This window comes from Eleutherodactylus coqui, chromosome 2 (assembly GCF_035609145.1).
Source record: "Eleutherodactylus coqui strain aEleCoq1 chromosome 2, aEleCoq1.hap1, whole genome shotgun sequence".
NCBI classification, from domain to species: domain Eukaryota; kingdom Metazoa; phylum Chordata; class Amphibia; order Anura; family Eleutherodactylidae; genus Eleutherodactylus; species Eleutherodactylus coqui.
In genome coordinates this window covers 259,261,111-259,284,381 of record NC_089838.1, presented here as the reverse complement: position 1 = coordinate 259,284,381, position 23,271 = coordinate 259,261,111, and positions in this window count along the sequence as shown.

The window sequence follows — 23,271 nt, the reverse complement described above, 5'->3', positions numbered from 1 at the left end:
AGATATGACAACATCAAGTGTTTAACCCGTTAAGGACCAGGTACTGTAAATTTATAGCACCTGGTCCTGGGCTTAAAGCCCAGACATATGTAAAATTATGGTGGGGATTAAATTAAAGCCTCCTGCTTCTGCAATCAATCAGAAGCAGGACGGGTTGTCAACTGTTAGTCACAGCTGATGACCCGGAGGAGGAGGGAGAAGTGGGTTTTAACCCTTTCTGCCTCCTCCTTTCTTTAGTACACATTGCTTAATGAGTGCTATGTACTAAGAAGTGTTTCTTCCACTACATGAGCCCGGGGGTCGCGTGACCCTGATCAGCTCTGCCAGTGACTATTGTGACTACATGGGATGTTTTTCCCTGTAACTGGGGCTCCTATGGATGCCTCATCTACAATGGAAAAGTGTCAAATAAAAAAAACAAAAAAACATGTGAATGTCCCCCTTAGGCCTTATGTGACGTCATGGGGGACATAGATAGTAAAAGACATAAATACACACATAGGTAAATAAAAATTACAGAATAAAACCACAATATGTACATAAGAAAGAAAATAGCCCAAAGCCATCGCTGTATGCGCCCTGTAATCCAAAACCATACATATTATATATCAAAACATCCGAAACAAAATGAGGAACCTGTTCCCATACTTTATTTTAGCATAAATATATTAATTAAAAAAAAAATAACTATAAATATAAAAAAAATAATTTTGTTTAGCTTTTTACCCCTAACTAAAAAACGGAAAAAAAAGTTAGTGAAAAAGATATTTAAAAATATCCCATATGTCACGGGAAAAAAATGCAGCAAAAATAATTTTGGTAGCTAAAGGTAAAAAAAATAGGGCAGTAGAATAACCACATGGCTAAAATCCCTAAAAAGTGTCTGGTCCTTAAAGGAGATGTCCCGCGCCGAAACGGGTTTTTTTTTTTTTCAACCCCCCCCCCCGTTCGGCGCGAGACAACCCCGATGCAGGGAGGTAAAGAAAGCTCACCGGAGCGCTTACCTGAATCCCCGCGCTCCGGTGACTTCTCTACTCACCGCTGAAGATGGCCTCTTCCTCCGTGGACCGCAGCTCTTCTGTGCGGTCCATTGCCGATTCCAGCCTCCTGATTGGCTGGAATCGGCACGTGACGGGGCGGAGCTACACGGAGCTACACGGAGCCCCATAGAAGACTGCAGAAGACCCGGACTGCGCAAGCGCGGCTAATTTGGCCATCGGAGGGCGAAAATTAGTCGGCACCATGGAGACGAGGACGCCAGCAACGGAACAGGTAAGTATAAAACTTTTTATAACTTCTGCATGGCTCATAATTAATGCACAATGTACATTACAAAGTGCATTATTATGGCCATGCAGAAGTGTACAGACCCACTTGCTGCCTCGGGACAACCCCTTTAAGGTACAAAACAGCCTGGTCCTTAAGGGGTTAATAAAAAAATGTATCTGTTTGCTTTTTGTCCTCTTTTTCTTGGCAGTGATTTTTGAACTGATATATCCTTTTTGATTGTAATGTTTGTAAGCTTGTGTATTTTGACCAAAATATTAACTAATGCCTCGTATTTATCATTATTTTTGCAACAAGTGGTCGGCAGTCAATACTGGAGAAGCCCAGGGTGTTAGTGGCAGTGTGATGCACTTTTGAGCTACAGTGCAAGCCAACAGGCTGAATCATATGTGGCGTGATTAATAGATTGTAAACCTGTATGGCGCACTACATGTATCCGTTGGACTAGCACCCTTTGTATGCTATTTTTTTCTTTGCTTTTTTTACAGAATTGCTTTAATATTACTTTATTATTTATTTTACTTTATTTTTCATCCTATAGGGGCGTTCATAAATTTGATTTCTACACTATAGTGTTCTGTAATGTATATGCCAGTACATTAGCCTGTGCACTAAAATAGTACAAAGCTAGTTGTTAAGTTATAGCCTGACAGCAAGAAATATGGCTAGACAGTCCTGGGGTCTTTCTGTGTATTACAGCTGTTGCCCTACTCCTGATCACATGGCACTGTGATGGCTACTTGTTAACGCAGTTAATAATTACTAGCCAGAATCCAGGAACTTATAATAAGTAATCCCTGCAAAAAAGAAGAGAAAACAGAAACTGGGGGGACAACCAAGAAAAATAAGAAAATGAACAACCACATTTAGTTTTTCTGGTTACTATTTCCTTGACGCTGAATCTGGTGGTTTTAAACAAATTCAGGCCAACTTAAAGGGAACCTGTCACCAGGTTCATGCTGCCTGAACCAGGGGCAATATGAACCTGGAACAAATATGCACCATGCCCCCATGTAAGTGCTATTCTGAAATGCTTCAGCGTTTCAGCACAAACACACTTTGGAGCTGTCTGTTTGACTTGGGAACGGAGCCCTTGAGTCAAAGAGGCGGGCTGTGACAACTTCTTCCAGCCTACAGCATGTTGACTGACAGGTCTTTCTCTTTACACAAGCAGGGAGAAGTTTTGTCAGTCTTCATGCTGTGGACATGGAGAGCCCAGCACGGCCACCACTTTGACTCGAGGGCTCCGTTCCGAAGTCAAACCGGCAAATTTTAAAGTGCATGGGGGAACTGGGCAGATCTGTCCCAGGTTCACGCTGCTTGTGATTCAGGCAGCATGAACTCAGTGATAGAGTCCCTTTAATAGTATGAAATTCAAAAATATCTACAATTATGTAAAATGAAGAAGCGTTGAATATTTGTATTTCTCCAAGGGTGTAGCTAGAGTAAACTGGCAGGACACTTGTCCGAGGTGCTAGGGAAGATGCCTGCAATGCATTCTGCCTTGGCCAGGGTATTTAGATACAAGGGCTAAGGCAGAAATCTGAGTCTTTGCCACAGGTATAGGGAAAGCCTACAGCAACCAGTCATCTAGAAACTGGGGCCAGATGCTTTATCATAGCTAAAACAATGATAATTAAGAAAGGTGAAGAATTAGTAATTGCTGAAGGTACATCTGTTAAATTGTGGAACACTTGGTGCAAAGCTTTATCCACATCTGGATGTTGTTAGCTCAACAGCTCTTTGTGTCTGTAGTCACAGATCTGAAAACCCTGACATAATAATGATGATGAGGATAGGTAATTAGTTTTGATGGTTTGTTCTGCAGGTGGCCTTCGCCGCACGTTCTCAATGCAAAACCTTCTAGCATTTTCAGTAGGAGATTTTGTTTATTTCACAGGAACTGTCAACATTCCTGAGAACTATTCTTCTCATATTACAAACCTAATGGCCGGATGTGCAGAGCTGGCGGAGTGGAAACTATTGTGGCATGCACTAATTACACACAGTTCTAGTGGAAAATAAATATTACTTACCATTTCTTCTGATCCTTGCTTTGGGTCTGTCTAACCTTACCAGAGAGGTGGAGAGTGATGTAACCTTTCCAACCAGTGGCAGGCTAATAGTTTGTTAACTGGGTTGGAAAATATTCACTGGCCCAAATACAAGGCCACCAGACTGTTGAGTTCTCTGTAATGCAAAAAATTTAACTCGGAACTTATTTGCTTATTTAGATCGTTTGTAGTGAATGGAGAATGTTTCAGAGACTTCACAATCTCTTTAGGAGGCATCTTTTGTTGTACATTATATATTGTATACGCGGTTGTGGAGTTAACAACAAGCAATAATGTTGATATCTAATAAATTTCGTGCACCTAAAATATTGCAAATAATCTTGACTAAAAATTTCCTGTTTTGTGACGACAGCAGCTGTGCAATTTTAAGGCCTCATGGCCACTGGACCGCACAGATTCTATCTGCTGCAGCCCGCAGTGGAATCCAGGAATGCCTGCAGGCATGGACAGGAAAAAACATATTCTTACCTGTCCAGATCCAGTGTGGGTTTTCTCCGTGCCGGACGGATCTTCTTTCTTCAGCACGGTGGATGCGTCCGAGCGTGCCGGCCGATGTGCAAGATGCATGGACAGTGCAATTAAAAAAAAAAAATCTCCTGCTTTCCCGTGGAGCACATACACAGTGACAGCTGGCATATCGCAGCGACATCGCCAGTCTTTTCAATGGGGCCAGCAGCAGCAGTGCTAGCCCCATTGAAATAGCTAAGCACTAGCTGCTATTGGCTGAGCCCTCAGCCAATCTGCACAGTCCTTTCAGTAGGCTGGGATTTTTAAATCTCCGTCTGCTGAAAGTGCTGGACAGCAGTGCCGGGGAGCCAGCAGGAGGACGCGGCTGACAGCAGGAGAGGTGAGTAACTTTTTTATTATTTTTTTAACCACTTTTTAATGATTATCGGTGAAGGGCTTCTATTTCAAGCCCTTCTCCGATAATCATTCTGCAGGGCTTGTCAGAAAACACTGCTTTCAATGGGATCGGCAGCAGTGCCGATCCCATTGAAAGCAATTGGATAGCATGCCGCGGGGATGAAGGAAACTCCTGCCACAGCTGTGGCAGAAGTCCGCGGCATTCTCCATATCTTTTCAATGGGGCTAGCACTGCTGCCGCTGGCCCCATTGAAAAGACTGGCGATGTCGCTGCGATATTGCAGCGATTTTCAGCTATCTTCTGCGTTTTTCTCGCACTGCGATGCGAAACTTTAACTTTAGAATCGCATCGCAGTGGAGAAAAAAACGCCAGTGGGTGGGAGCCCTTAGTGTCCCCATGGTAAAAGGCTACAAATGGGTTATTCTTTAGCTTTACTCTTAGGCTTCTTTCACAGAAGAGCATATCGGTCGGCCATTTTACAGCTGGCCGATATGCGCTGTGATCTGATGCATTGGATTCCAATGCATCACATCACATGGACGTATTTCTGAGACAAGCCAATATAGCGCTGGGCGTTTTTATGTCGAGCCCAAAAGATAGTCCTGGAACCTCTAGAATATCGCAAGAATCCGCTCTTTTCTCACTGTAGACACACTAAAAATGCTTACTGTTGTCCTCATCCACTCTCGGCTTGATTATTGCAACTCATTGCTGATCAGCCTCCCCTGCACCAGACTCTCCCCTCTCCAATCCATCCTGAATGCAGCAGCCAGACTCATCTTCCTGTCCAGCCGCTACTCGGACGCCTCTGCCCTGTGCCGGTCACTGCACTGGCTGCTCGTTAAATACAGAATTCAATTTAAACTCGCTACCCTCATCCACAAAGCCCTCCACAGCGCAGCCCCCCCCCCCCTATATTGCCTCTCTCATCTCAATCCATCACCGAGCCCAGGCTGTCCGCTCTGCTAACGAAACCAGACTACGCACCCCTTTAATTCGAACTTCTCATTCCCACCTCCAAGACTTCTCCAGAGCAGCACCGGTCCTCTGGAAAGCACTACCAAAGGCTATCCGGGCAATCCAGGACTCGCAGAACTTCAGGTAGGCATACCGCATTCCCTAAACAAACCCCTCTGTACTCCGCCTGATAACATGCTCCCTGACCTACTGACTGCAATCCCTGCTAGCCATCATAAACTGCTCCTGCAGTCACACGGCTTAATGTCTGACCATTGTCTATGCGTATAGCACCCCTCACTCTCCACCTCGCCATACTGTGCACATCTCCAGCCCTTTACCTTCTGTCTCACCTCTATTACTTGTAGTATGTAAGCTCGTTGGAGCAGGACCCTCACCCCTATTGTTTCCATCAATTGATTACTATGTAACCGTGGTTCTGTAATGTTTGTATTTTTTGTCTTTCTGTATTCCCCCTGTCTATGTAAGTGCTGCGGAATATGTTGGCGCTATACAAATAAAGTTTATTATTATTTATATTATGTTACAGTGATCAGCTATGACATTAAAACCAGGAGATGTGAATAATACAGTATATATCTGTGACAATGGCACAATGGGTGGGATACATTAGGCAGCAAGTGAACAGTTACTTCTTGAAGTTGATATGTAGAGAGCAGAAAAAATGGGCGAGTGTAAAGATCTGACCAAGTTTACCAAGGCCACATTGTAATATCTAGAGGACAAGGTCTGAGCATCTCTAAAGCAGCAAATCTTGTGCATTGTCTCTGGTATGCAGTGCTTACCAAAACTAGTCCAGGGAAGGACAATCGTGAACCAGCAACAGGGTCATGGGCGCTCAAAGCCCATTTATACACTTCGGGAGTGAAGACTAGCCGTCTTTTTCGATTCAACAAAAGAGCTACTATAGAAAAAAATTGTTGAAAAAGTTCATGCTGGTTATGATAGAAAGGTGTCAACTTGCAAATGCTTATTTGTCAGCTTATTGGCTCATTTACGCCAGCTTGTTGGTCAACTGCACATCTCCCCCATAAAAACAGGCAGAAGTGCAGCCAGCCAATCACAGCTCTATAGGGACAAACAATCATATTAATGATTGATTTTCCCTTTATAGAGTCTGAATTGGTTTGTGTATAGTCCCATTAGACTAGCGCTGATCTTGATGATCGCTGCTCCTCCAACAAGAGTCAATTGCTCCATGTATAAGGTCCCTTACTTTTTCACACACTTGATCTGAAGGTTGGGTGACTTTGTGCCATAGATCAGTTCACCATCTTAAATAGGTTTACCTTTGTCCAATATTCAGGGCCGTCCCTAGCATTGGGAATCTGGGATACTTTCCTGCTGAGCCACGCATAGGATGTCAACGATCAGGTGCAGCTGGCATGATGGCATCACTACCTGTACCTGGCCGCTAACAGTGCAGAAGAGGAGTTGATGTGCTACTTGGTTTAGCTGCTTAGGTAAGTATAAGGCCATATTTACACGGCCGAAATTCTCATGAAAGTTTTTTGCTTTGCAAGACACATAACAACAGAAAAAGGCCCGAAAATAAAATATAATCTTTATTAATTTAAAGGATAAAAAACCCCTCTAGATTCCGGGGGTAATTGAGACCCGAAACAGACACAAAGAGACAAACACACAAAAAACCTATGGGAATTTAAGCAATTGGCTTAGATACATCAATTCATACCGACCTCATTGGTTTTAGAGGTAGGTAATACTGTGAGGGCGTAAAATGAATTAGTGAAAGCGGTGGCCGTTTCCTGTGAAAGGGGGCCAGAAAGGTGGTCACTAAATAATTAGCTTGTGGTTATTATCCACTGGTGGAAACGTGCGCGTTATGTTAGAGGGCCTCGTTCACACCAGGATATATTGCCACTCCACAGTAAGTAAGGGGTGCTGATACTCAGCAATCCATTACACAAAAAAATATTATTATATTCATATCCAATTGTGACAACAATGCCCTGTGTCCATATGTCACAATTGCTACAATTGCTATTCCGATAGGGGCAACGGTCCGTCAAGACCCAAAAATGTGATATAATCCCAACCTATGTTGGGTCTGACAGCGATCTAAATGTTTTAATAAAAAGCTGGACTAAAGTGGTGTTGACAATTCCTTATGCCAATTATATCAGAAGGAGTCAACAACGTTTATAGTATAAATAGTACACGACAGACATACACTTGATTCATGTGTGTGTCAAACGCTGTAGTCTGTATAACGACTAAAGCCAACAGAAGTCGTCCGTAATCGTCGACGCGTTTCTGCAGTACGGGTAAAATAAATTTACCGCTGCTTCATCAGGACGAAATTGAGACAATTTATTAGATTATACTAGATTTGTTGTTGTTGATCAATCTGTGTAGTGAGCATCAAAACTGCACAGATCTGATTTTGTATGCTGATGCCTGATAGCTGATGCTGAATACACTTAAGACGCTGCTGCAAGGACTAGTTTAGTGTAGTATTGATGGACACACGGGCAAGCACATTATAATGCCGTCCGGGTAATAGCCGCTAAACTGAGTTGATATAGCTGAACAAATTCTGGCCTGCGACACTTATATTGAATGAGTGCGTTATTTGATAATTATATAACGAACTTTTTTCAAAGTGTCGGCTTGTTAATTGTATAGGAGTCTGATGATTGACTTCCAGACACAAGAGCCAAAAAGAGTCAGTTTAGAATTGTGTTAGTAAACACCCAACCACAGCTAAACTACACAGATCTGATTTTGTATGCTGATGCCTGACAGCTGATGCTCAATACACTTAAGACGCTGCTGCAAGGACTAGTTTAGTGTAGTATTGATATACACACGGGCAAGCACATTATAATGCCGTCCGGGTAATAGCCGCTGAACTGAGTTGATATAGCTGAAAAAATTCTGGCCTGCGACACTTATATTGAATGAGTGCGTTATTGAATGATTATATAACGAACTTTTTTCAAAGTGTCGGCTGGTTAATTGTATAGGAGTCTGATGATTGACTTCCAGACACAGTAAAGAGCCAAAAAGAGTCAGTTTAGAATTGTGTTAGTAAACACCCAACCACAGCTAAACTACAGCGCGGTCCAAGGTAGTGACCGCTGGCTAAACTACACAACTAGCCCCTATGAGACAGCACTTCAGTTTGACAGACCTGGTAACTGTCTGAAACTGGTCTGTTCTTATAGGGCTAGCTCCTCCTAGTGGGAGGGAGATACCCTGTGTTTCCAATTGGGCAAGAGACTCATGGGAGGTCCAGAATGACATGTCCATTATGGGGAGGAGGACGCATGGTTTGTTGCATAAACAAACGTATCAATACCCCAAACAAAGAGGGAAGGGCCAAGGTCGCGGTAGAGCTAAAAACCGCGGTAGAAATTATAACAGCCCCGCTGACCGTTTTTTAGGCCCACCCATTGCCAACTATTTCATGCGGGAGCGCAGAAAACCGGCTTATCAACAACAAGTATAAGGGTTAACCCTATGAGTACCGAAGAATCCCTGAGCACCACTACTAGAGCTGTAAGTTCAAGTTCTATACATAGTAATGATGATTTTCAAATCATCAATTTATCTTCAAGACCGCTTTCCACAAATGAAACTAATCTCTTGACAAAAGGTCTGTCATTCGTCCCCACTTATCGTTACGACCCCTTTATATGGAAAAAAGATATAGCATTATTTTTAAGGAAACTGAAATGGAAAAAGTTTTACGCCATACAGAATCGCAAAAAGAGCACTGAATTGGGGCTCGATGTCAATGATTTACAAGCTTTGAACGACCTTGAGGATCTGGCACGAGAAGCCAACAAACCACCGGGTGAGGGCCCATTCACTACTCTCAAATCAAAGAGCACAAGTATGCCACCCATTCACGATTCCCCCTATATCGACATGTTTGAAAAACTAGTGTCTGAAGAACTAAAACCCCTATCGGAAAAAAGACGTTTTCACTATCAAAATCTAACCCAAGGGGAAAAGAAAGCTTTACTTGAAATCGAAAATGATAGGAGTATAGTAATAAAACAATCTGATAAGGGAGGGAATCTAGTTATTATGGATGATATGGCATACAGAGAGATGTGTATGAGTCTATTGGGTGACAATACCAGCTATGGTAGATTGGAACGGGATCCTACTTATTTGTTTCAAAAAGACTTATTTGAAATTTTGACACGAGCGGAAAATCAACATCTTATCAGCCATACGGAATTTAACTTCTTGTATCCGCAGCATCCCCAGATTCCTACCTTTTATGGTATCCCCAAGATTCATAAGGGCCTTTCTCCACTGAAAGGACGCCCCATTGTTTCTGGTATAAACAGTGTAACTCAGGCGTCTAGTCAGTACATTGAAACAATTCTTAAACCTTTCGTGGAATCACTACCATCCTTTGTACAAGACACGACCGATGTACTCAGGCGCTTAGCGGACCTACATGTTTCTGATACCACACTTCTGGCTAGCCTTGATGTAGAGGCGCTCTATACCTCTATTCCACATGAAGGCGGTCTAACAGCCATTAATTTCTATCTACAACAAAGGGGCAGACATTTTCTTGATCACAACAAGATGGTTCTAGAACTTTTACAGTTCATTTTGGAACACAATTATTTTGTGTTCGACCGAAAGTACTTCCACCAGCTCAGGGGGACCGCGATGGGGAGCCCTTGTGCGCCCCATTACGCGTGTCTTTACCTGGGCTGGTGGGAGGAAAAGTACGTCTTTAATGAGGCCACCATCATATGGACCCAATACATCGATATGTGGATCCGTTATATCGATGATATTTTCATTCTGTGGACCGGGACGGAGGTTCAGTTTCTTGAAGTTGTCAGTGTACTTAACAAAAATTCCCTGGGCCTGTTTTTGACTTCGGAAGTCCAGGACCAATCCATAACCTTTTTGGACCTCAAAATTTCAAAGACTGAATCAGGGCTCATTTCCACAACACTTTTCAGAAAATCTACATCCACCAATAATTTTCTGCACTATGATAGTCACCACCCGAGATCGTTAAAAGATGGTATTCCAAAAGGTCAATACATCCGTGTCAAACGTAACTGCTCCAGTGAAGAAGACTGTCATGAGAAATCCAACGATCTCACGCGTAGGTTCCTGAATAGGGGTTACCCCCAGGAGGTTTTGCAAAAGGCACGCCAGGGAGCAACCACTAGAACGAGAACAGAATTATTAAAAGGGAGAAATAAGACGGAGGGGGAAAACCTCATACGTCTTATTGGTACCTACGACGACGAGGCTCCCAGGGTTAGAAAAATTATTTCCAAATACTGGGACATCTTACGTGAAGACCCTGACCTAGTCGATTCGTTACATCTGTACCCCGCGATCACCTATAGAAGGGGTAGGAGTCTTAAGGACCGCCTTATGCGGAGTCATTATACAAGACCATCCGCTCCCCCAACCTGGCTCACAACAAGCAAGATGGTGGGCTTTTTTCGGTGCCACGGTTGCAAGGCTTGCCCGGTAATGGAAAAAACAAAAACTTTTCAAAGCGCAAGTACTGGGCAGATTTTTTCTATCCGCGACTTTATAAATTGTCGATCATCCTATGTGGTGTATCTGGCAACCTGTCCGTGCCCAAAAGACTATGTGGGAAAGACTATCCAACAGTTGCGTAGACGTACACTGGCCCACTTGGGAAATATAGACAGAAACGAAGTCACAAGTCTTTCCACTCACATGCGTGAATGCCATCCTGATCACCTTGAATCGGTTGTATTCAGAGGCATTGAAATAGTACGGGACAACGGCCGAAAAGGCGACATGAATCGAAGACTCCTCCAAAAAGAGGCCTTTTGGATTGACAAATTGGATTGTTTGGCACCCAAGGGTCTTAACGAAAATTTGTCATTTGTTCCGTTTATTTAAGAATTCTGACCTTGGGTTATCTGTGATGCACCCCCACTACTCAGGTGCTTTAATCCCTCTTCTTTCTTGTTTCAAAAATATACTGAACCGTTCTTGTCCCTGTCTACTATCATCACACTAGGAGATAGTTACGTCATTTGACTTAGTAAATTGGACAATTTTCTATTCAATCATATGGTACCCTAAATCTATAGATCTTTCCCAAGGGGCTGATTTATCGTAATTCCATGATCTACCTATAAAGCACGTTCATGCTGGTCCAGCATTTTCTTATAACCATATGTTCAACAATAACACTTATGGGCAGACATTTTTTGAGGTAGCCATGTGGTAAAAAAAAAAAAAAAAAAAAAAAAAAAGGTTTTAATGCCTTCCAATAAGGTTGTTTCTAACTGTAATTCGACAACAATAAATAAACAATGTATGCAGAGTGTCTTCGATAATTTCTACGCAATCTATATCCCACTGCAGTGCTTTATTATACCAAATAATATCTATATAGTAGGTCCCACAACACTTCATGCTGGGGATCCAAATAATGTGTTGAGCTGCATCATAATGCATATTGTTTTGTTTGTCCTTAGTAGTTAACAAACGGTGGCTGTCAGTTTTTTCTGTGACCTGTTAGCCACGCCTTCTCATACCTTACCTCTGTCAATAATGAATGAACAATGTGTTGTACTGGAACGCCTCTGTATTGAGGAATTCCCTAAGTGACAGTCATGTCACACGGAGGGGGCGGAGCTTGCGCTCAACGGCATCACGTCAGACGCTGCAGCTCTGCTGGTAGGCCGATCGGTAGCTGAGCAACGAGCAGCGTTGGTAGCGATGCACATAGGGGGCGGAGCTAGCGCCGCAGCGTCATCACTCCACACGCTGCGGCCTCACCCCTAAGCCGTTCGGCTGCCTAGCAACGCACACGGCATGTGGCGACGCGTCAAGCGGCCTGACGTGTATATATATATATATTTTTACGAATCAACTAGGTGTTGCTTAGCAACAAACCATGCGTCCTCCTCCCCATAATGGACATGTCATTCTGGACCTCCCATGAGTCTCTTGCCCAATTGGAAACACAGGGTATCTCCCTCCCACTAGGAGGAGCTAGCCCTATAAGAACAGACCAGTTTCAGACAGTTACCAGGTCTGTCAAACTGAAGTGCTGTCTCATAGGGGCTAGTTGTGTAGTTTAGCCAGCGGTCACTACCTTGGACCGCGCTGTAGTTTAGCTGTGGTTGGGTGTTTACTAACACAATTCTAAACTGACTCTTTTTGGCTCTTTACTGTGTCTGGAAGTCAATCATCAGACTCCTATACAATTAACCAGCCGACACTTTGAAAAAAGTTCGTTATATAATCATTCAATAACGCACTCATTCAATATAAGTGTCGCAGGCCAGAATTTTTTCAGCTATATCAACTCAGTTCAGCGGCTATTACCCGGACGGCATTATAATGTGCTTGCCCGTGTGTATATCAATACTACACTAAACTAGTCCTTGCAGCAGCGTCTTAAGTGTATTGAGCATCAGCTGTCAGGCATCAGCATACAAAATCAGATCTGTGTAGTTTAGCTGTGGTTGGGTGTTTACTAACACAATTCTAAACTGACTCTTTTTGGCTCTTGTGTCTGGAAGTCAATCATCAGACTCCTATACAATTAACAAGCCGACACTTTGAAAAAAGTTCGTTATATAATTATCAAATAACGCACTCATTCAATATAAGTGTCGCAGGCCAGAATTTGTTCAGCTATATCAACTCAGTTCAGCGGCTATTACCCGGACGGCATTATAATGTGCTTGCCCGTGTGTCCATCAATACTACACTAAACTAGTCCTTGCAGCAGCGTCTTAAGTGTATTCAGCATCAGCTATCAGGCATCAGCATACAAAATCAGATCTGTGCAGTTTTGATGCTCACTACACAGATTGATCAACAACAGCAAATCTAGTATAATCTAATAAATTGTCTCAATTTCGTCCTGATGAAGCAGCGGTAAATTTATTTTACCCGTGCTGCAGAAACGCGTCGACGATTACGGACGACTTCTGTTGGCTTTAGTCGTTATACAGACTACAGCGTTTGACACACACATGAATCAAGTGTATGTCTGTCGTGTACTATTTATACTATAAACGTTGTTGACTCCTTCTGATATAATTGGCATAAGGAATTGTCAACACCACTTTAGTCCAGCTTTTTATTAAAACATTTAGATCGCTGTCAGACCCAACATAGGTTGGGATTATATCACATTTTTGGGTCTTGACGGACCGTTGCCCCTATCGGAATAGCAATTGTAGCAATTGTGACATATGGACACAGGGCATTGTTGTCACAATTGGATATGAATATAATAATATTTTTTTGTGTAATGGATTGCTGAGTATCAACACCCCTTACTTAATACTGTGGAGTGGCAATATATCCTGGTGTGAACGAGGCCCTCTAACATAACGCGCACGTTTCCACCAGTGGATAATAACCACAAGCTAATTATTTAGTGACCACCTTTCTGGCCCCCTTTCACAGGAAACGGCCACCGCTTTCACTAATTCATTTTACGCCCTCACAGTATTACCTACCTCTAAAACCAATGAGGTCGGTATGAATTGATGTATCTAAGCCAATTGCTTAAATTCCCATAGGTTTTTTGTGTGTTTGTCTCTTTGTGTCTGTTTCGGGTCTCAATTACCCCCGGAATCTAGAGGGGTTTTTTATCCTTTAAATTAATAAAGATTATATTTTATTTTCGGGCCTTTTTCAGTGAGAAATAGTCTAACAGCTTATAAGAGCCTTGGTTGTCGCAGTGAACACATAACAACAGGCTCCATTGCTTGAAATGAGTCTATTTACATAAGCAATTTTTCTCTTGCAGCAATGCGAGACGGAAGGATCGCAGCGTGTCCTATTTTCATGAGAGTCTCATGAGAAAGGCACATGCAAATATGCAGTGTCCCGCAGATCGCACAGAACACAGATGTGGTGTCCGTGTTCTGTGCAATACGAGTCATGCCCAAGATCTTGGGCTCAACTTGCTATCGACTGTGTAAATACGGTTTAAGCTTTATTCTTTTATGTGGCACATACGAAATCAAATCATTATTAGTTGACAAGGGGGAACTTAGGGGGCTTTTTATTATTTAAGGGACACTCAAGGAACATTATTACTTGTAAAGGGGGCATTCAGATGGCATGCTGCTACTTTTTAAGGGAGCACATGGGGGATTTTATAACTTGTTAAAGGGACATGCAATATAATGGGGTACTCAGCCATTTTACTATGTAATGGAAGATGGAACAGTACCTCTGCAGAGCCACCTATTGAATGGCAGCATTCCTTCAAACCAATGTATGACTCTTTAATAAGTCTATAAAACAATGACTGGGAATAGGAAACCTAGCCAGGTTTTCTGGCTGTCAGGTCTGGCGGCTCTGGGGGTCTCTGTGCCTGAACTATTGGTCCTAGTACCCGGACTGCGGGGGTCCGGTCCAGAGCAGCCCCGGTCTTGCTGACCTCCCCTGGCCGCTGTGATCCGATACGCCGGCTCCGGGCGCATACTTCCGTGCACAGGGAGTGTGCGCCTAGTTAGCCGGGGTGCTGGGGACGCGGCGGGTTACCGACCCGCGCTGTGCCCCAGTTTCCATGACACCCGGGCGCATTCTTTCTGTCGCTGCCTGTCCTTAGCAGGCGCCGGGGCTGTTCACTCCCGGCGTCCTGTGATTGGCTCCTGCTGCTGTCAGGAATGCTGCATCCAATAGGTGGCGCTGCAGAGGTATTGCTCCATCTTCCTTATTTGCATAAATTACCCAGAGGAGCATGCATGGCCTTATAAGTCTCCTCACTCACCTCTTAGGTGTCTTCTCACACCCCTTATGGGTGCTCTCTTTGGGGAGAGACGATGCTCCCCCCCCCCCTTCCCCGACCCACTCACCCACTGGGTGTCTCCACACACATTTTGGGTGCTCTCCTTAAGGAGAGATGACACTCCTCTTAACTATGTAATGGGGCATTCAGGCCCATTTTATTATATAAAGAGTCCCCCATATGCCTTGGAGCTTGTGTTCCTGATCTTTTAAAGCCCTAATAACGCCCCTGCTAATTTTACATTTTTTTTTCTAAGGGCTCTCTCACACGAGCGTATTCTACCGCATGTTACAAAACCCGTGTGCGTAATATGCAGTGTCAACCTTTACATTACTTTCAATTGTGCGTCTCACACGCAGCATGCGAGAAAAAAAAAACGCTGCATGCACTATTTTGCCACATTTTACCCGCACATACACGCCAAGATAGTGTATGGGGATTGTTGGCATTGCATGCATCGCATACTGCTGCACGCTCCCAAAAAACACTCATGTCAGAGAGTCCTAAAAGTCAGCATGCCTTCAATGTGACCGTGGCAAATGCTTTTCATAGCAATATAATATAAAATTTCTTCCCTTAGTAATGATGCTGAGGATTCGTATAGAATAGTGCAGCAGTCATTGTTAATATGCATTATGTTCGCCTTGCTGACACGCATGTAGAATTTATCATATCACTAGCGCTACTTTAACCCCCACCCGCCGCCGTGCTCCACAAGATCAGTGGTTGTCTGTGTAATGCGATGGGGTGCAGTCTCTTGTATTAAAATGACTTTAGTGCACTGAAACCTCCACATTTGTAAGATCATCAGCGGGGACTGCGCCGAAGAGTAGAATACAATATAGGCTGAAACTTCAGAATTGTCAGTTCACATTACGTCTCTCCTGCGCACTTCATATAGTTCTGTCTATATGGAATTTTACAGACTGACTTCCCTCCATCCAGAGCTGACAGTGATTTAAAATGATTCCTACAAGAATCAGCCACTGGCACAGAACTGTACACCCTGCGCTGCAGTGAGCCGGGCTGCGGACACTCATCATAGCAGGGTAAGCAGAAATGTCTCTACTACACGATCAGAGATGGACATGACTGGGAAGATCCCCATCTAATCAGCCAAAGAATACCACAACACTTTATATTGGCATCTTTCCGTTCGGGAAAATGGGCCCCTATATACACCATTGAATGTATGTTGAGTTTTGTTCACATTGTGTTTGGGGTTTATGTTTGGCAAAACTGTTAAGAGAGTCTCCCAGTATACACTGTTCTACCAAATGTTATTGGACACTTGAGCAAGAATCAAAAGTAGTATTTATTTACATATGGTAATACTTAGTGGGGCTTCTTTGGCCCTAATGACATTGGATATTCTCTGTGGCATACTTTCTACTAATGTCTGATACACTTCGGCTGGTATTTCCTTCCATTCATCCTGCAAACAACTGGGAAGTTCTCTCTAAGAACCCTAAAGATGTTTAGCAGGGTTCAGGTCAGGACTCTATGCAGCCAGTCCAATTATGGAACATTCTTATCCTCAAACCAACTTAAAACAGCATTGGATTTGTTACAGAGTATTGCCACATTGTCGGCAGCACATTATTCTTTAGAACAGGGATTCCCAAAGTGGGCTCCGCGAGAGCTTCTCGGGGGCTCCGATGGAGGGTCTAGGTCCTCGCTCTACTCACCGCTGTAGCAGTGTCTGTATAATCTGTACCGAGTAAATCAGCATGCAAGACCTTTGGTCGGCATGGCAATGCAGATCGAATTAGCAGGCTCCAGTTATGTGATACGCGTTGCTATGCCGACCACAGGTCCTGCATGCTGATTTCCTTGGGATACCGCTACAGGGTTGGGTAGAGTTGGGACCAATGGTGGACTATTATAGGGGAGACTGGGACGACTGCCCCGTGCCTAAGATTCCCAGGGAGACCACTGCCTTCCCGATCCCCTCTTTTGTAATCCGCACTGCTAAACCCTATGGCTGGTTTCACACGGGACAGAATTTCAGCGGAATTCTTGCAGAATGACCGCACTGCAATTCCGCGAGAATTTGGCCAGAGAAGCGCAGCTTCAAAACCCGTGGCATTGTGCCGCGGGTTTTGGAGTGTTTCACTGCTGGCATTTCGCTGTGGCTGTGGCACAGGTTTAGGATGTTACACCTCTGTGTTCTTGGTTCTTGCCACTACAACCAACAGATGGAGACCATGCCACATACAGCATTCCCAGAACATAACAGAACCTCCGCCATACTTAACTATTGATTTCACTGACTTTGTTTTCACTTCCTTTTTTGAGTATGTATTACTCAAACGTGGAAAAAAACACAGCATGCTCTACTTTGCGCACATTTGCACACCAAAGGTCCCAATAGAAGTCTATGCGGAGTGCACAGATGCGCGTTCAATACGCAAGTAGATGCGCAATTCTGTGGGAAAAAGAACACATCTATAACTTATTAGGCTAAATAGTCATTTAAATTGAAGTGTCGTCGTATCCCTTGTGCAAAAAAACATACCCTGCGAGTTCAGAAAGTGCAGTAAAATTCACCGACACACGGCCGAAAAAAACTCATTCACGGCGCAATTACGTTCCGCTGAGGCATCTGCATTTGCGCATACACTCTTGTGAAGCCCCCCTAATCCTTTGAGGTCATACACATTCAACATTTCCTAGCTCTTATGCTGACCGTGAAATCCTGTGCACAAGGCTCCCTTTACACTGGCGTATGCGTTTTTGCGCACACCCCAGCGCAACATATTTGCACTATGTACGAGGCTTTTTAGCGCATATTGACATATTTTACTGTACGTTTTACGCATGCAGCGCACGCCTGTATGAAGCAACCCTTATTCCTGAAACTAAAATTAAGGATGGACATGCGTCTTTTTTCGGCCAAAAATACCATGTTACTATGGGCGTATTTTGCATGCATATGTTGTACACACGAGTGCGACACAAGGTTTCCCACTTACCTCTAACTTGGCTGAAAGCGCTCACCCACGTGTATGTAGCCCTGGGCTAATTTCACACAAGCGAGTGCGATGCTGGGCTGTGAATCCCAGCCCGATATCGCACTCGCCAACATTCTATATCCCCATGAATGTGAGGCATTTTTATGTTAAAACCGCCTTGTATCACTTCGGGGAAGTAGCAATCCCTTTCGAAGTGTTTCCCATTGCTTTCAATGGGAAACCTCACATTGCATCGCCTCGCACTGGCATGCATTGCAATGCTTTGCCGGCCCCATTGAAAGCAGTGGGAGAACTCCTGTGACAACCGCGGTGGGGGATTCCCTTCATCCTCGAAGTTATGCAACACTGTTTTCCCACGAAAGCGCCTTACATCCCTGGGGATTTCACATGGTGGGGAGCGAGATATGGAGGCAGGATTCGCGGCCTCATATGGTGTTCAGTTCACCCGTGTGAAGCTAGCCTAAAAGTGTAAAAAAACTGGCATTTTTTTTTTCATCCTGAAAAGTCGATCTTAGCCCTTCCTGCTTCTCTTTACGTTATTATTAGGGATGAGCGAGTATACTCGCTAAAGCACTACTCGCTCGAGTAATGTGCCTTAGCTGAGTATCTCCCTGCTCGTCCCTGAAGGTTCGGGAGCCGCCGCAGCTGACAGGTGAGTTGCGGCGGGGAGCAGGGGAGAGCGGGCGGGAGAGAGGGAGAGAGAGATCTCCCCTCCGTTCCTCCCCGCTCTCCCCCGCAGCTCCCCACCCTGCGCCGGCCCCCGAATCTTCAGGGACGAGCGGGGAGATACTCAGCTAAAGCACATTACTCGAGCGAGTAGTGCCTTAGCGAGTATACTCGCTCATCCCTAGTTATTATGGATACAGATCTTAAAAACGGATCACAGTCACATCAAACGAGTGCAGACCGTTTTTTAAAAACGCAAACATAGACTTGAATGGACAATTTAAATCCGAAAATTGCAGCAAAGTAGTATTTTTATTCCTCCTACTTTTCGTCCAATTAAAAATTACCAGCGTGAATATAATAACCATTTAAGATACCGCGTGTCATTTCCGTACACCGGCCTTCCCAGGCAGAATTCACGGTTGCTCCATGTGAGCCTGACGTTACTGGTGGTTATTCTTGGCCTGGATTTAGTGAAAGAAATTCCTACATATCACATATAGCAGATACTATGTAATCCATGTAGATGTTCTGACTACTATTTACATTAAGGAAGTTTTAACCCTTAATTTCCTGCGCAAGTTCTAACAGCGTGTGGGCACGCTCACTATATATATATATATATCTGCTGCACAATGAATGATATTTGTGTGGGAACAGAATGCCATTGAGTATTGTCTGCATACTTCTATCTCGTTCGCTCTCTCACTTCCATGCCAGCGGCCCAGCCCAGGACTTATTTGCAGCCTTCGCTTCCTCCTATGTCATGGGAAAAGTATGTGGATCTCTAAGAGGTGGTTCGGAGTTTTAGTTCTGCCGGGAGCCGGGAAGGCAATGCTAGGACAGACCCACATTTAGGATACAGGAGGGGGAAGCGAAACTGAGCCTCATTCTGGTTCACATGAGTGATTCATATTCCAAATCCCTTCTTCCGGAATGGCCGCATTTCTGTTTTTTCACGGATAACCGATAATAACTGATAGAAAAATGTTTTGTAATGCTAGCTGTGATGTAAAGTGGCCGGCCAAAGCTTTTACCTAGGGGGTTTAATGAGAAAATTATATACTTCATAAGTAGAAGTACGTCATCCTGCTGGAGCATGGATTCGTGTAATTGCTCTGACTTGTACAGAAATATTAAAAGGCTTTCAATTAGCAATGCACACATACAGATGAAGCAGAGCCAAAGTTGTTGTTGTTGAAGGCTTTCAGGCTGCATCAACGGGGCAAACACTGTAGGGTCACTTTATTAGAGACACCTGCCCTTTGGAGCTTCCCTAGATGGAAATTAGACCCATGACTCTGGGGTGCAGCCTCAAATCAAGTGAGCAAGTTTTCCATGGATCAGTTTCAGGGTGAATTCACATTAGAATGGGAAAATTCAGCGATCTGAGTGACTTAGAATGAGGCTTGGTCATCGGTATTAGAGCCGATTTCATATAATGCCAAGTTTGTGAGGTCTTCTCGTGTAATGGTGTCAAGAGTATACCGACAAAGGTTTTCTTATAGATGCAAACAACCGTTTAAGGAAAGGGGTCAAAGGAGGATGCCAAGAATGATTCTGACCAACAGAGCCAAATACAATGCTGGTGCTCCAACTAAAGTGTCTGAATGCACAGCTCATCGTTCCTTAGCATGGATTGGCTATAATAGCAAACCAGTTCCAGCACCATTGCTATCTAAGGCTGCCTACCCACTAGTGATATATTTTCTTGCGATGCGAGAGCGAGTGAAAACACATGATTATGAAACCAATAATTTTCAATAGTTTCATTCTCATTTGAGAATTCTACTCTCAAGCCTCGCAGTGCAGAGAAGAAATCTGCGATATCGCCCAGTGTTTTCAATAGGGCCGGCGGCAGCAGCGCCAGCCCCATTGAAAACATAGGGAGTACATTGCAGACTTCTGCAACAGCTGTGGCAGAAGTCCTTGATGCTATCCCATTGCTTTCAAAGGAGTTGGCACTGCTGCAGCCCCATTGAAAGCAGTGGGCTGCAGGCAACCCCCCTGCAGCGATGATTTTCTAGTGAGCATAATTTTTTTTTTTTTTACAGGTAAGGATGATTTTTCAGGGAAGGGCTTATATTTCAAGCCCTTCCCTGAAAATCATCCCTAGCTGTAAAAGGGGTAAAAAAAAAAAAAACTGCACTCACCCTCTTCTCTCTGGCCCCGGCAGTCGTCTTCTGTCTAATGGAGGCCGGAGATGGAAAAATAACTGTCCCCAGAAAGCGCTGGTCTCATTGGCTGAGCAGTCAGTCAATCACAGGCAGCTCTCAGCCATTGAATGACAGCTGAGCACTGCCTGTCATTGGTCACAACATTCAGCCAATCACAGGCAGCGCTCAGCTATTCAATAAATAGCTGAGCGCTGTGACCGATCACAAGCAGCGCTCAGCTGTCATTTAATGGCTAAGTGCTGCCTGTGATTGGCTGACCTCTCAGCCAATAAGACCAGCGCTTTCTGGGGGCGGGAATTTTTCAATCCCCGGCCTCCAGAACACAGAAGACGACTGCCAGGTCCGGAGTGAAGAGCCAGACAGCTCTTTCAGGTAAGTATAATTTTTTTTTTAACTATTTTTTACAGCTCCCTGCAGGGATAAAGGAATCCTCTGCCATATCTGTCACAGCTGCTGCCGCCGGCCCCATTGAAAGCACTGAGCAGTATTGCAGACTTTTCTCTGTGCTGTGAGGCAATCGCTCTCACATCGCAAGAAAATATATCGCTAGTGTGTAGGCACCCTAAGAGATCCAGAAAGACAAGATTCCAGTGGGTAAAAGAGCGCAAAAATTGGATCACTGAGCAGTGAAAAAACATCACCTGGTCAGATTAATCCAGATTTCTGTTGCAGCATTCTGTTGGGAGGACAGAATTTGGCACAAGCAGCAGAGTTATAGCCAAAGGTTCATGGGCATGGGTGCAAAAGTTAAGCTTGGGGCTCCTCCAAATGCGCTTCACGTCCGTCTGTATCTTAAAAGATCTAGCGCACAAACCTCGAGACATATGTTTTGCTCATCTCACAAAAAATCATATAAATAAATATATACCGTATATACCGGCGTATAAGGCGACGGGGCGTATAAGACGACCCCCCAACTGTCACCTTATACGCCGGTATTCAGTGGAGAAAAAAAAAAAAATTTTATTACTCACCTCCCACGGCGTTCTGTCGCGCTCCGGCAGGATGTCGCTCGCTCCGGCAGGCTGTCGCTCGCTCCTCGTCCCCGGCGCAGCATAGCTTTCTGAATGTGGGGCTTGAAATCCCCGCTTCCAGAAAGCTAATACACACGCCGGCAGCCATGACATCATTGAATGGCTGTGATTGGCTAAAGCACACGTGGCTTCAGCCAATCACACTATTCAATGACATCATTGAATGGGTGTGATTGCTAACACGTGCGCCTTCAGCCAATCACAGCCATTCAATGATGTCATTGAATAGTGTGATTGGCTGAAGCCACGTGTGCTTTAGCCAATCACAGCCATTCAATGCTGTCATGGCTGCCGGCGTGTGTATTAGCTTTCTGGAAGCGGGGATTTCAAGCCCCGCATTCAGAAAGCTATGCTGCGCCGGGGACGAGGAGCGAGCGACAGCCTGCCGGAGCGAGCGACATCCTGCCGGAGCGCGACAGGACGCCGTGGGAGGTGAGTAATAAAATTTTTTTTTTTTACACTTTTTTTTTTTTTGTATTACCGGCGCATAAGACGACCCCCGACTGCAGAGCAGATTTTTCGGGGTTCAAAAGTCGTCTTATACGCCGGTATATACGGTATGTATACATTTGTGTGTGTGTTTGTATTCATATGTACATAGATACAAGATACATTGGAGACAGCATAATAATATGCACAACAGAGACAACATAATTTTTACAACACATTGCACTCTGATACAGCTCAGCTGTAGTATACATATAGTAGTTAATATAATAGTCAGACAACAGCTCTACACAGTGATAGTGATTACAGTGCAGTTACCTCCAGTAATCACAGGTGGTGCCTCCTCTAATTAGTGTTGTTCACTTTTGGTTTTCATCTCTATTCGACCCAGAGTGCTTGATGATTTCTTACAACCACCACTTGTTTTTGCAGAATTTGCAACACAGACATCTTTGGCTCAGTGTATTCCCAGCACATGCCCACACTATTCACAAACTGCCCATCTAGCTGCCGCCTTCAACAGAGCCAACCAGCTGTTACCCCAATGAGTAATCTCATACTGACTGCTGCACGTACCGCCCTTACTCACAGACTGATGAAACCCCTTATGGTTCTGCCCCCTCCCCATGAGACAGAAGGACTCTCATAGTACACCCCAATATCACATAGGATGTCCTTCGAGAGACAAGATGTCACTTATATTTCTCCACCTACTCCCTTCTTGTCACACGTGATGGCCCTTAGGATACTTCACACGTAGCGGAAATGGTGCGCATTTTCCGCGACGAAAAATCTGTGTCATTTCAGCGTCAATTCCACAGATTTTTATATGGATCCACTGCACACTTTACCCCTTCTCTTGAAAGGGTAAAATCATCTGCAAATCCACACCAAAATCTGTCTCAAAACCCATTGGTGCAGAATTTGCTGCAGAAATTATACAGATTTCTGCTGCTGAAAATCCGCACCATTTTCGCTTCATGTGAACATACCTTTCAAGT